The sequence below is a fragment of the Amblyomma maculatum genome, chromosome 11, assembly GCF_055883805.1.
Source record: "Amblyomma maculatum isolate TAMU_Amacu chromosome 11, ASM5588380v1, whole genome shotgun sequence".
Lineage (NCBI taxonomy): Eukaryota > Metazoa > Arthropoda > Arachnida > Ixodida > Ixodidae > Amblyomma > Amblyomma maculatum.
Genome location: NC_139354.1, coordinates 78,570,378 through 78,586,368, shown reverse-complemented (window position 1 = coordinate 78,586,368; position 15,991 = coordinate 78,570,378). Strand labels below are relative to the sequence as shown.

General features: G+C 40.5%; 1 long non-coding RNA gene across 1 annotated transcript; it reads right to left on the bottom strand.

The window, feature by feature from the left end:
• Nucleotides 1-1,127: 1,127 nt before the first annotated feature.
• On the bottom strand, nt 1,128-14,330 carry LOC146174227 (uncharacterized). Its single transcript, XR_014702176.1, has 3 exons — nt 14,158-14,330; nt 10,672-10,753; nt 1,128-1,387 (listed from the first exon to the last, which is right to left on the bottom strand). It is a non-coding gene; the product is annotated as an uncharacterized LOC146174227 (long non-coding RNA).
• Nucleotides 14,331-15,991: the final 1,661 nt, after the last annotated feature.

The following is a 15,991-nucleotide window of genomic DNA, read 5'->3' as shown; positions in this document are numbered from 1 at the left end:
AGTGTGTTTGGCTGCAGTGTGCGACCAAGACTTCAGGTCTGCAATAAAGCCTGATTCCCCAAGTCCGACCTTCGCGTTACCTTACAATATATATATATATATATATATATATATATATATATGGTATATAGGTATGTATAGACTGCGGCCTCATCGTACAATATATATAACAAGTAGGAGTGTCAATGGGCCAGAAAAGAGACAAGCTCTGCTTCTGAATGACGTTTCTGGACCTGATAATGGGAGCTGTTTAGTATGTGGGAAATCTATAATGTTTATGGTGTGACTGACGCATACTCGCACTGGAACGACTTTGAAACTATTATACACTGTTTGAATAACCTTGTTTCTAAACTTTATAAACCGTAAAAAATCCAGACTCCTGAAATGACCGAGAAATTATTCATACAAAGCGACAAATAAAGTTAACAAAGCAGAAATGAAACAAATCTGCTATATTGCAAATTTCAACAGTAGTCAAAGAGACCTTACAGGACCAAAAGAATTGTTTTACTACAAGACATTCATCAGCTGGGTATATGACGGAGAATCCGCAGGGATTTTGGCGTCATCTTGTTCATTGTATGAAAGCACTAACTACATCGCTGACTGCGGATGGGTTATTATTAAGTATTCAGAGGCTGCTGATAGGTACATTATCTTTGTTTACTGTGTTTTTTTCCAATAGAAGCATTGGCTCAAATTAGGTAAACTTAACAACGGCGCGAATTCTGCCGTTAAACACATTTGTTTAAATGAAATAGTAGATATTGTCGCTTGTACTGAACCTAGACCAGGAAAAAGCTTGGCCGAGACGGTATATCTAAATAATTTTTGAGACACTACGCAGGGTAGAGAGAGAGTTAACTTTAATTGTTTAACCGAATAGCGTAGGTGGCTTCATCAGTCCAGGATACCATTGGCCTGGGCTGTCTCTCGGGCCGTGGTGAGCAGGCTGCGCCGCATAGAGACCCGTGTGGTCCAGCTCTGCCTCCCACTCCGCTTGGCTGAGTGCTCGAGCTTTATATTTTTGTAATTGCTCTTTGCAGCTTCATATCATGTGAAGGATGTCGGCAGGAAAAATTACAGCAGGACTCAGAACATCAGTGATTAAACAAAATTCAAAATTTACAGTACTCTGAACATGTATTTATCACTTAAAGCAAGAGGGGCAGTGCTTCTTGAATGCACAAAACTTTCCGCCGCAGCATTTGTGTTCAGGAACACAAAGAAGTGTTCCGGGTTGCCTAAATTTGCCTTCCTCGCACACGCAGACATTTTCGCCATTTCTGCATCGCCTTCTTTTCCGGATATCCGGACATATATTTTCAGGGTATTCTTTGTTAGTGCATTGCTTTTTCACTTCCCCGCGGTCGCAGTGCGATGCCTGCAATATTGAAAGCATCCGTAAGCATAACTTTATCATTAATAAAAATTGCGTGCAGCTCTTTGCTGTGCAAGCCCTAAGCAAAAAAAAAAAAACACTTTCTTCAATGTAATAGAAAGAAAGTAATTGCGAAAATTGCTGATAATGAAAGCCATTAATTATTTTTACTTTCAAGTGGACCTCTTTGCGGGACAAAGACACAGCGTCGCTGGGAAGGACAGAATGACGGAGGTGCACTTTAATGAAGTGAACATTCGAATCCATGACTTTTCATTGAATGCTCACCACTAGTAGTGTAGACCTTATTCAGTCGGCTTAACATCCTGGATGCCTGATAGAGTAGGACTGCGGCATTATCTCAAAAACAAATTCCAATCAATCGTAGCCAGTACTAGCTGAAGCTACGTACCATGCACAGGTGTCCTCCTCTAAAACAATACTAAAGAGTGGGGATACGAGAATACAAAGGCGTCCTCCTCAAAGCGATTACAAAGCAGTAAGAATACGGGGATGCCTCCGGATGAACTCCTCGATCCCAAGATAACTAAAGAATAATAATCAGAGAGTGTGCGACTTGATATAGTAAGCACGAGAGGAAAACAACAGAAAAGAAACAAATTTTAATGACCTACGCGATATGCCTAATCAGTACTCGACTTCGCGCTTTGGATGTGGGTACTCTAAGCTATGACGAGAATACATAAGCAGCCTATGATTAGGCCCAGGAGAAGCTGTGCAATTGCACTACGGGAGAGTTAATGCGTCGTTTTTTGACTATAGAATCATATATCCCTTTGGCGGCTTCTGTGTAATTGTCTGCCTTGTGTATATTGGTAAACGGCACGCAGAAATATGAACAATTGCCTTTATCGTAAAATTTTAAAAGTATCCTGGAATAAGGTGCAAATAGTCATGCTAGCTCATGACGCACATTTCTCGACAGCTTCATAGATGCACTTGCCTCCATTTCGCACTAATCTCAACAATATAGGCAGAATAAGAATTCTATTCTTTTTATAGTCGTGGTTTTACTTGTTTCAGTTACACCCATTCGTAACATAACTAGCTAGCGAAAATTATTAACAGCACTGAATTTTTCTCGCTTCACGCATATAGATCCCTGCCGGAAAAAACTACAGAAAATCTTCGGTTGTACGACAGAATTTCTGTGCGGTTTTTGACGGGAAACATATGACAACAGAACGTTCTCTGGCTACTTCAGAAAGTTCTGTAGTTAAAACAGAAAACAGCTGTAGAACTCCAGACAACAGAAATATACTACATAAAAATTACAGAACTACTGAAAAGCACTACAGAACTACAGAAACACCTCATGTTTACAACAGAACTACAGAATATTTTGTCTCATTTTTGACACGGTTCAGTAGTATTTTTCGACTGGGATATTATTGATAGCCAAGATCACATAAATTCCATAAACAAAGTCAGCTTTTATTGAGATGAAGCCTAGGGTCCATGATCAATTATGCACTTACAATATAAATTTCTTTCTCCAAAATCTGTGTTTTGTAAGTAGAGAGGTAACTCGTAGCATCCATATTTCATATGGCTGATGATTGTCACGTCGGAAAGGGACGTTTTTACAACTTCTCAGCCGAATATTTGTCAATTTTCTTTCCTCTTCTCAAATCCTGCTTTGCCCGTTTATACGATGGTAGGGTTCTGCTCCTGCGCCGATCATTTGGCTATCTTATGTGGCTCTGCTGACCATGTGCGCTTTATCGTTCTTTTTTCATCGTGATGTGTGCATTGCTGACCTTCACCAGAGTGTAGTGTATTCCTTGTCGCGTCAGTCTTTTTCTAGATGTGAAGTTCGACAGCCGCAAGGCTGCTTTTTGCTCTAGCCTAATTATCATCTAAGCTGTGCGTTTCTCTGGTGCATAGACTAGTTTGGTGTATGGTAGCCATGTCCTGTCCTGATCCTTATCTTTTCCCAGCAGCTATCGATTATTCTGATTATCCTACTTGCCATATTAACTGGTGTTTCCACCTTTTCTCGAGCTTCGTTCTTTTTCCTTTTAGCATTAAAAAATCCTTATTGAATGCACATCGCTGAGGGGGTGTGTCACCTCATTAACAAATAAATAAGGGGTGAAGGTTTTTGGCCCATGGCACCAGGACATCTGAGTTTTTCTTCTGATGTCCAGTTGCCCTGATTTTGCCGTGTGAGCAAGTTCCAACTGATTGACTTGCAATCTTTTCGATAGTCTAACGCATGTCACGTTTCCTCTAACTGATGGTCATGCCCACAGGTCGAGCAGTGGTGAATTATAATTTGCGTAAACTGCATGTTTGTCTCAAATCGGTTATGGCTTCATGTGAAGTAGTTTTATGACAAACAGATTGAAGAAAACCGGTGAATTTAGTAATCCCTGGGATGTCTTTCAGCCCCCTGGGCGAAACGTCCATGGCAATACCGCGCCTGCTATAATTATTGCTCACCTACAGCTGGTAACTAAATAGATCCAAAAGAAGGTTTGTGTTTCCTTCGGGTTAATGTCTCAGTTCAAGAGAATGTACTTGAGGCGCAGCTTATTGTGGGCCTTGCTCAGAACCAGTAGTAGCACGTTTCGGTGAATCTTAGGGATAAGCAGTAAGCCTGAGAAAAACAACTGAAAAAAAAAAAAAAAACTCGCGAACACAGAAATGGATGTATTAATAACCTATGTTAAACAGCAATCCTTTTCCAGCATGAAATGTAAATCTTGCCCGAAACCTCCCAAATTTAAAAATAAAACAACATAATGCAAACCCAGGAAAAAAAAAACCTAAACACGAGAAAGTTTTGACTCACACGGCAGCATAGGCAGCATAGTAATATTGCTCCTAAGTTTTTTTATATCTAGAGTGTTGATTCAGTCTCACAAGTGAAAAACGCTTAGTGCGTCCACCTTAAAATAATACGTGGAATCTTTACACATGTGAATTGGTAGGGGTAAGTTGTCTCCGCGTTGTGTGCATTTGTATCTGCACTGTGCTATGCGGGAAGGCGTTAATAGTAGAAACCTCGTTTAGCTTATAATTTCAAACTGCTCCCTCGAGGTTGCAAGACACAACTCGAGGTTGCGAGATAAGTAAGACCAACTTATTACATATCAAAATACGAATGAGCCCGTTGCCTATACAAATTATTCAAGCTCAGCTTGGAGAGAGGGAGCTTATCGCCGCCCACGTTTTATAGTATACTGACCTCTGTACCACCTACCGCATTTCTGAAAAGCTCCTCTCAGCATATGACAGAGGGGTTGCAATGAGGACGATGGCCGGTTACGGCAGCAGATCTGCTGGACTTCATTTGCGGCAGGTGAACTTTATTACATTGTTTTTCCTAGGTTTATACACTTTCGTAAGTCAGCCATTTATAAATCAGTGGCCAAAACGGCGCCACAACACTCCCTTCATGATCACGGAAGCGTTAGAGGTGTTTGCCTGCACCGCCGTTATTGACTGGGCGATTTGGTTTTGGTGTAACTGTACCATGAAAATATGAATCTCCATCTCTGATGCGGAACAGAGGATACATATGCTGTCCTTGTGAGAGACGGGATGTTTGCGTAGTCCGACCTTGTAGCTTGGTGTGCAGCACTGGTGGGTGTGTGTGAACTAGGGGTATTTTCGATAATGGTTAGGGCATTCACACACCTTGACCGCCAAATAAAGCGGCATCTGCTGCCTCCAGGAGCGAATCTCTCCGTCGTCACCTAAGCCACTTACATACCATCACTCCAAACAGTTTGCGCACCTTATTACGACTGCATTATTCAAAGTTGCAGGAATAGGACTCATTACAACAACGCGGTACTGCGTGGTGGGAAGATATCGTTGAACTTTCTGCTCTTAGAAAAAACCTTGTAGAAATGAATTGTGCAGCTTGTGCGGAAATGAATTGATCGTACAAATATAATTTTATGCGCAATGATCGCAGTTTGTAAAAAATCGGAACATTGGGAAAATGAGCGGATGTGTCTTCGATATTAATGGGTATGCTACGTGCATTATATAACCTAGAGTCATGGGCAACATCATATTGCAGTTGTACGAAAACGCATTCCTCACAACCCTGCCACGTTAGTGCATTGATTAGGGTGCTAGAAGAATGTGCCCAAGTGTACGAGATCTAATCCTGGGTGCTTCTGCAGCTCTTAGATCGAGTCTGAAAGCCAGGCGCCCAAGTCCTACGCGATGTGAGTGCGGGATAAAGAAGCCCAGGTGGTCGCAATTCCTGGGGCCTTCCAGTATGGCGTCTCTCATAGCCTGATTTGCTTTGTGACGTTAAAATCATGAAATGAACTCCTCGCACTAAATTTCTTCAGAAACATATGTCGCATATCTGTAACACATTTAGCTCGAGAAAGAATTGCACCTTAGCTTTGCTGGTTGCGAGCTACTTCACTTGAACAGCGTTGAGTACATAGGAGATATGCGCGTGTATTAAAGGCAGAGATGCATGCATATTTTCTGAACAGCATACAACAGCAATTATTTATTGCTTGGACGCATGGGCCATATCATCCTTCCCTTTTCGGCTTTATTAGATCAGCCAACATTCTTTCTTCCATTTATTAGTCCTTTTTTGTTCTAACAATTTCCTGTATTCCCTGAGGCAATAAACGCTATAAAAATAACATCCGCGTGATTCCATGTCAGTGGAACCATGTATCTTGTACATACCATATTCATTTTTTTTTTCAGATTAAGGAACTTTCATGAAAGAACAAACGTTCCATAGTGCTTGCATAACTGAAGCATACGTCGTGCTCGGATAATATATTGAATAAAAGAGGGACGTTAAAGTTTATGCACTCCTTTTCATATTTTGTGTAGCTATCTGATCTACATATTTCACAACAGTCGGTGCGGCACTCATTGGACCAGGTGCAGTGTTCCTTTTTGTTTGCTGCATTTGTCGCCTCTATCTTGACTTGCATAATACGTTACTGTGACTGCGCAGCCAGTGCAAGTAATGCAGGGCTAGCAAAAGTTGCCTTGTATTTAAGACGCCACTGATCTATCAAGTCCGGAGGAGGTGGGCCCGAAGTACTTAATATGCTCGGCGCCTCTTTGCGTTAGGTCATTTTGCTATTGTCTAGTTCCATGAGATTATGGTGAGCAGTATGTATGACGTTGTGTCAAGCCGCGGCCATCATCTTTGCGGCCTGGTTAGGTATTCAAAGCGGACGAAGATTCGGTGGCTCCCAAACAACCACAGCGGCTTGACGTGACGTATCAACGCGATTAGAAGCCAATTCCTTTAAGTGAAATAGCTTCCAAGAGCACTTGATAAAAGCCTGGCCTGAACAGTTTACACCTTCATTAGAATGGTATCATTAAAACTTCATTTGTAGAGAACGGTGATGTTTTATAATCTTGTAACGTTTTTTTTTTTTTTATTTTAAACGGCCGGCGGGAAGTGGACACCACCAAACCATTGAAGTGGCACTGTTTTCAGCTGCTCTCCGATTTGGCAGTTGGAAATTGGCTGAGAACCGAGTCTTCGTCACGGATTTAAAATCAGAAGCCCACATTTTCACCGAGTTCTAAGGGCGCTGACACTTGTCATGTGCGCTGGTCATGTGAGATCGCTAATGCGGTAACGTGCTTGGTGGAAGTTAGAAATTGCAGTCGGACGTGAAAAAAGGTTGCTAAACTCGCCTATACATCTACACATTTTTCTAATCATACCTTACAAGTAATATGTATGAGATATCAATTTAAGCCGTAATCAACACTGCTTCTTTCGACGATAATAGGACAGCAAGAATATTTATCCTGGTTTTACCGTTTCAAGTGGTAAAGAACAATATCAAAAGTAAATATTTAGCGCAAACACATCCGCCTAAGTTAGAGCAACCTTACTTGGCAACACCCATGTTGAAGCTGTCGTATTCGACTCTTCTTTGAGTAAGTGCCCATTCGAGTTGATTCCTGGTTGCTCTAGGCAGGTTACCTGTACGCTTTGAACACGCCTAGGATTTGAACCCCAAGCGCTTAATAATGTTCGTTTTGTTTCTCAAAGTGTTTGATGCTGCGACACAGGTGGATTATATGATCTTATTCAGAGTCTTAGACACACCTAGTCTTGAAAGCTTTACCGTCGAAGCGTTCGGGGAATTGCCTAATACTGTTCTGATCCATCTTGTGATAATGATTTCAATTTTATCTCTTCTGCTTTGCTCAGTTTGAGATAGGGGACAGCGTATAGAACATGGCTTATTATGGAAGAATGAGCCACTTTCAAATCTTGGCCTCCTTCATTTTCGCATTGTTGTTGCAAATGCGCTTGATTATCCGGCACATCTGGAGGGCACTTGCTTCAAGTATCATGATTGCTTAGGTTTTATCGTTCGCTTACGTGTTCAGCCTTTAATCTTTCATACTGTCTACGGACTGAACAGCATTGCCATTCATCCTTAAAACAATATTGAGCCCTTTCAAGGAGGCCTGTTCGTTTTCCTTCTTTAAGACGACCAAAAATGAGCCTCTGGGTTTTCTGCCAAGCATTTTAATTCAATCGGCACGATATATTCCTCTATTATATCCGTAGTCTCTACAGTGTACTTCAATTTTGTCATTCACTACCCCTTAACACCAACATCGTCAAACTGTCCACATATATGGTGTGAAACAGGTTTTGCATTCCGCCCAGCTGCCCTGGAAGCCTTATCAAAGCTACAATAATTAGGGTCGGACAGAGGACGTTTCGTTGCGGCGTCCCAATATTCCGTAATATATTGTTTTCGTGTGACTGTCCCTCCAGGGAAGTGGTTGCGCTTCGATTTGGAAGGAAGTCTTTTAAGCAGTTTAATGTATGGATGCCAACATGAAGAGCGCTAACGTTCTCAAGTAAGGCTACGTGTTTCACATTGTGGAAAAATTATGAGATGTCCAGTACCACAGTGAATCTAGTACCAACTGTTCTCTGTCTGTTACCAGCTCCTTCAGCTGTGAAATGACATCGCATGCTGATAGCTTTGAACGAATGCCTATCATGGTATGAGGGTAGAGGTTTTCATCTTACATTATTCCGTTCAATCTAATTGGGATATGTGCTCTACCAATTTCCCAGCACAAGACATTTCGAAAATTGTTATCACGTGTTCTAAGCTAAACTTCTTCCCTGGCTTCGGAACAAAGACAAGATTTGCCGCTTTCCATACCTGCGGTATTTATCTCTTATCCCAACATTCTTGCATATAGGTTGTAAGACTGTGAGTGGAACCGCCATTAAGGCTCCTCAGCATCATGTTGCAGGGTTGAGAAAAATACCCGGCAGCCGTTTTTATTCAATTCTGAACAGTTATATTTCAGCCCTGTCTCCCCAGCCGTGATAATAGAACGATGCGGAGAAATATGAATTTCTTCTCATGATACAGTATGACAGGTTGTGATCATGAACTGAGAAATAGATCATGTGGCAGAAATAAAAGCAAATATATGTTTTGAAGATATCGAAGACCACGGGTGAAGTTAAACAAACTGAATTGTTAAATGAACGCACAAGGTAAAGGAGATTGTGATGATGGAAGAAGGGACATAATACCTGTGGCTTGCGGCCATTATTAGGCACACAGTTTCAATAAGGCAACGTAGGAAGGCTCAACCAGCGAAACCTTTCCTGTATAATAGCGATGCAACTAGAAAGCAAACAGTTTCAATAAAAGCAGCCAGGTAGTATATGCCCAGACACATTCGAAAAGGCATCGTGTGGTTTTAAACTGCGAGGATGGGGAATCGCAACTTAAGTACTACGTCCAAACTGCAAGGTGGTCCTGGGTGGGGAGGACGTTCTGAATTGTTTTCCACTCCTCCTTTACTTGTGTTCGAATAATGGAATAAGCGAAACGCCTCCACCTTATCTTTGACGATTCCGTGCTCTAGCGATTACTGCTTCTACACTCCTAGCTACTAGGACTTCACTTGTGTATTCATATGAGCACTAGCACACAAAAACATCATACAATCTTAGACATTCCTATGGAACATCTCCGGATCTGCGCTTGTTGTCTTGCATATCACAGTGTCACATTCACATGCACAACCATGCCAATAAAGCAAACTATGTGTCCTTGGTAAGCCTCATTGGCGAAACATTCGACTATTGATTTGAGAACATATATAGTTGTGCGAACTAAGAAATATTGCAGTTGAGTATGGCGGCATTTTTACAGTATTGGTAAATAATTGCCGTGATTCTCCAAAGTATTATTCGCGAGAGAAGGAAATATGAAACATAAGTACCCTTCGACTTTTATTATTTTATTCATTTATTGCATACTGCCAGCCTGAACGTCAGGCTTCAGGCAGGAGTGGGGGATACAGAAGAATACAATTCAGGAGAATACATAGTACATTCAGTTTCAGTCTTGCGAATGACGACAACGAAAAAAAAGACATATCACTCGCACAGAGCAAAACGAACGAAAAAAGTGAAGTGTAAGCGCCATGATATGACAATGTGAAACACCGCTATCTATCATAAAATGCCCGCAAAAAAGAAGACAACGTCGAACACTCAACGACATTTGCAGGTAGGTCGTTCCAAGTACGGATAGTTTTAGGAAAAAACGACGCTTTGAACACATTTGTTCCGTACGAAAAATCGCTCACTTTGTTAGAATGAAAAGAACGGGTTTGTCGTTGGGTAACTGAATGAAAGTATGCATTTCTATCTATGGCAAGCTGGTTGTGGTAGATCAAATAAAACATTTTTAATCTTTCTTGGCATCGTCTTGCCTGCAGGCTTTCTAAAATAGTTTTCAAAAGTGCTGTTGGGGACGGTTTCCAGCTATAAAAATTGTATATGAACCTGACACATTTACACTGGACATTTTCAAGTTTGGTGACATTGAACTTTGTGTGAATTTGGTTGCCATGCATCTAAATAGCGCCGTCTTATTCTGTGTGAAAGGTTTCAGCCTATCATCGGCAGACGATGATAAGCTGAAACCTTTCACACAGAATAAGACGGCGCTATTTAGACGCATGGCAACCAAATTCACACGATGGGAACCGAGGAAAGGAAATATAAAGGGTTACTTGGAATAGATTTTGCAACATTTATGTTTTTGGCAAGAGCAGAAAATTATGTGCACGCGGTCGTTCCCATTTCAGATATTTCAAAAGATGTGCAGAGTAACAGTAATGTTGGAAGAGGTATTCAAGCAGCTAATGATTCCAAATCCAAAAGGAAACTTATGGCGGTTTAGTTGTGTCTGGAATGTACATGTGCATAACAAATGAAACATCAAAGAATTTCAACCTACCTGTGTTCTGATAATAAACTCTGACGTCATGATTACTAGCAGCAAGGTACTGAGTTGTTTATTCATCTTGTGTGCTGGAACCCTGGCAAGACGAAAGTGTAAGTGATCATTTAAAATAATGTTCGAGGTGTCCAGAATATTTTAAACGAAAGCGCAATAGGAAAAATGAGGCACTAATGCTTCTTTCTACTTTCTCTCACCTCACTAAAGGCTTGCACATAATATCGAATATACATTCAAATATGTCATAATCATCATCATCATCATCATCATCATCAGCCTGATTATACCCACTGCAGGGCGAAGGCCTCTCCCATAACCCGGTTCTTTCAAATATGTAGAGCTACGCAAAAAAGGCAAAAAATTTAAAGTGATGTTTATCTTAACTGATAGACTTAAGCAGAGAGTTTCGACCCTCGACTAGATACAAAGTGCACTATGAGAATATTGAAAAGGTGCTACTGGCAACTTCTTGCAAGCGGCCTTTCTTTGATAGCGCAGCTAATCTTGCGCCCTTTATTTCTATAAACTTAGTCTCAGCAAGACTAGCTTTTATCGCCTGTGTGGCACGAGGTGCGACCATATTTATCTCGAATGTTTGCAGGCAACCAGTACGGCTTCCACATTGCTTCATATCTTTCTCGTTTGGATTCGCCATTTTATGTAATATTTCAATGATAGTTACACATTTCTTCCAAAAAGAAGTTGGCATACATAATTCGACAACTGATGAGCACGTTCCCAGCTATCTCTGCCACTGAATTACTGTGTTCTTCGCTAGGGCACAGTGTTACGAATCTGTGTTGCATCCATAAAATATTGTCTTCCTCTTGTGGTATATTGGTCAGATTTGCAGAATGTAGTACTCGTACGTTGTGATCAGATTGAGAAAATAGAATTCAGGTTACTTATCTTGGGCTCATTTCCTTATTGTTATGAGCAGTTTGAAATAATCCGGATTTGTTGCAGAAACCAGAATTTAGGGGCCGATTTCAACTTTCTATTGCCAGAGAAACTCTAGAAATGCTATCGCGAAGAAAACACTGGGTGAAGGAGATAGCTTATATATATATATAGCATAAGTTAATAGACGTACTTGGTTGCTAGAGGTTACATACAAGTGAAAAATTGCTTCGTACTGTTTCCAAGTTTATTTGTAGTCGATGTTTCGGCAGGAGCCCTGCCTTTCTCAAGACTGAGGGTACATGATTCTTGTTCGTCTTCTTATAGCGTTGGCAAGAGGTGATACAGACAGAATATGGGCACCTGTATAAGCCCATATTCTGTTTGGATCACCTCTTGCCAACGCTATAAGATGACGAACAAGAATCATGTACCCTCAGTCTTGAGAAAGGCAGGGCTCCTGCCGAAACGTCGAATATATATATATATATATATATATATATATATATCTATATATATATATATATATATATATATATATATATATATATATATATATATATATATATATATATATATATATATATATATATATATATATATATATATATATATATGCGGCTTCCTTGTATTGTTTAGCGCGGAGGACCCAGGCGCTCGTTTCGCCGCAACATTGGCTATTTTGTATCTAAACCTATACACTGAATTGATGACGTCCTTAAATATCGAGCTGCAACCAACCAGTCATGTGAATATTTACCTAAATCTGATATGTACTAGAGTGGGTTATGGATGCTGACTACAAATATTACTATTCGACACAAGGGCTTTGAAATTTCCGTTATTCGAGTTGTTTGTACAAGCGCATTTTCTCATTGCTTGGTTGTACTTGCTGTAGGAGAGGACATGCCACTGCTAATGCCATTTCAGTTTTCGCAAGAGCTCTTGCATCTCAAAAGTTTTCATCAAGGACAAGTAAGATCGATCACAGCGAAGCTGGCGCACGCAGCACTCAGCTTCAGTCACGCAAGCCACAGGAGGACGCTGAATAGCATCGGAACAAATGCAATCACTAAAAATTGAAATAAATACAATTACTGCATTCTTCCCGTGCACGTTGACACCAAACACAACAGCCAAAACACCACGGTAGCCTCATTGATGTTCTTTAAACAATGACCATAAAACTACGCTCTTAATACTGCTGCCGCATGGCGCTGACGAAACACAATTTTATGTCCCCGTATGCCCTAAGCATGAACAAGAATCCTGACGAACTAGGCAGCTGCACACCAAATTCTAGCTCTGTAGTGACAAGCCAGATGATCGAGTATGATTTTGATCCCGATAAGCACTCTTTGAATTCAATAAATTGTTCTGCTGCCATTTTAAAGCTTCCAGAACTTCGTGACTAAAAGCATCTGAAAACTTTTTGCCAGATTTTGACATTCGACCTTAAGGGCAAATAACAACAGCACACCCTACGTCTATGTATTTTTTAATCCTTTATCATAAGCTTCTGTGTCAATCAAAGAAACTGAAAACGACATAATGCAAGATCTCACTTAAGGAGACCTATGAGTGAGTGGACGAGAGGGTAGCCTATTTTAATATTCGATACATTGTTCCAACCGGAATGTTTTAGTTCATTGAGTTTATGTTATTGCTACGACTCGAAGAACTACACACCGCCAGATGCAATGCTTTTAAGGCAAAATAAATTGGAGAACGTTAAATGTTAAAAAATCAAGATTATAAAGCCTACGGAGATTGCCAAGTGGATTGCTCAAAAGAGACCATGTCTGTGATTCACGTTTTTTATTACTATCATTACCATGTCCACAGACCTGCGGCACAACATACATAAACACGTGGATAGAAAACCAACACGGGCTTGTAACTGAGTAGATTTCGTCGCAGTTCTGCCTACTATGCAGCACCAACTCGCCCCTGAAGCAGTTATTCTGAATACGTTGTCGATGGCCCACCATGTAAATTTTTTATATGTGAGTAAATTGAAAAATCCGTTTATGGTGTCACGATTATCTTTTCGAAGAACAGTGATGTTCCGGCTCTCTGTTCTACATTATTGCTGTCATGGCAGCTAAAACTAGAATGTACCGGATTTATGCTCTTGGGTGACCGCTTTTCGTTTATAAGGTTATCAATTCTTAATACCCGATGCCATAAAGAAGCAGAAATCTTGAGGAACCTTGAATCATGCATAATTCAGTATTGTTTACTTATCTCTTATGAAACATGTTCTAAGACGTCCATACTAACTAAAAACATTATGACCAGAACTATTTTTGGCTACTTGGTGTACATACTCAGTCTATGTCATAAGCCCTTGTCGCAAGGCTCAATGTTAGCTACACTGAGGCCGAATGTGAACACTTTCTTGCGCTAGAACATCTATGCACAACGAGATCGAATTCAGCCTGTTGCACATATTCAATAGCCGAAAGTACATATTCCTTCATATTCCTACTACGGCATCTTCGAGACACCACATCTGAGTTATAATGAAATAAATATTTAAGCTCTTGAACCTAAATAAGGAGGACGTTTTGAAATGCTTACTTGCGTTTTGACCACATCAATTTTTATACTGGTCGTGATTTCACCAAGCGGAATACGGACGTAAAAACTTTCTTCTGTGGGGATGTTCAGTTGTACACTTCCACACTCTCGCAGCAACATATAACTGGCAGCTGCAAAACTAAAGCAATAGCGTTTCTGCGTATGCTTTAGTGAGCAGAACGTCTCGAGATTTTATAGCTATACACTGAGATCTAATGAATTGCAAAATCACTTAGTTTTAGTAGAATCCTCATCAACGCACGAGGCAGTGGATTATTGCGACATTAAGATTGCATAATTGAAGGGAACGAATAATGTTTCAGAATTATTTGTACTTTTCTTACAAACCATAATGTAATAAAAAAATTTTCTTGTTTCGCTGTGGCTGGGATAAAAAATTCAGTTGATCAATTATTTCGCTCTTTCCCTTTTATGGATCAGATAGGTTGCTTAAGGGCGCAGATTAAGTAAAAAAATAAATTTTTGTTCATTAAAAATTTGAGACGTTCAGCTCTTTCTATAAAATTTAGGGGAGGGGGAGTTTTCATGTAACGTCATATTCTGGGCCGAGAAACACACTTTCAGAATACAAGTATAGAACACGTCCTTTTTTTCGGATAACCTTAGCGTTTATCGTGAATGCTGAAAACAAAATCCGGTACCATATTTAAAAGCTTCCCTGGAATCATCGATGTACGAATAACATGTCAACTATTTTCCTGCTTTAGCTAAGGCAATAAAGGACGCTGCGCACGTTTTTTCTACGTTTCTGCAAACTTCAAGCACCTCCGCTCCAGTGTGTTTTCATTCTATAATCAATATAGATTGCGCATTGTACAGGCTTTATATTGTAGATTGTTGATGGAGTGTACATTTTACTGGAATGTAGTAATCTTGCCAAATGCGAAGGCTGTTTGGGCAACATACTTGCAGTTATCGTCCACATACAATGACTCCTGCCATGCACTTTGCCCAATGGGGCTTGACTCGAATGTGCCTTCAACAGCAGTTAGAGGGCAAAAGGTTTGTCCACAAAGAACACTCGCCTGCATCTGTCTCGGATGTAATCAAGCCCGTGTATAGGCAGCTATAGCAGACTGAGATCCACAAGTGCCTACATCTGCGAACTCAAAATCATAATGAGTCACTCAATCATGTTTTTGGGAACGTGCAGCAAAAAAGGTGTTTGTTATTCTACAGACGCTGAGGATGACAGCACTCAGGCTGTCCTTTAATTCAATATTCGGGAACACAGCGCGGAACAGGACGCAATACAAGAGAACGAAGGTAGACAGGACGGAGCGCTGAACTGACAACTTTTATTTTCGAAAGAAGGTGACCAGTATTTAAGCGGTGCCTATCAGAACACGTGATCAAGGCAGGGAGCAAACCACTGCTGAAAAAAACCTTTCTTGAGGAAAGAATTGGCCAAAGACAACAAAAACGTTATGAGGGATAAGCTCTGATAAATAATTTCTGCTGCATGAAGGTTATCTCCATTGCCGATAACAAAAAAAAAAGAGCGAGATGAACATTTAAAAGCAAAAAAAACAACAATGTTTGTACAAACAAGAATGTGAACATGGCACCAACCGCTATGAAAAGAGGTACAAAGGTTTGAATGCTAGAAATAAAAACATTGACAGAACTGTGAACATGAAGATAACAGGATAAAAGCCCAACAAAAAACACGGCCAAAAAGGATCACCAATGATCCTTGTTCAGCTTTACCATTGTAATCTGCTTAAACCCTATAGGCAAAGTAAAGCAGTGGAAGGAATGGGACACGTGCCCGAGGTGCTACCGGTCGAAATCATGCGACTAGGTACCGTGA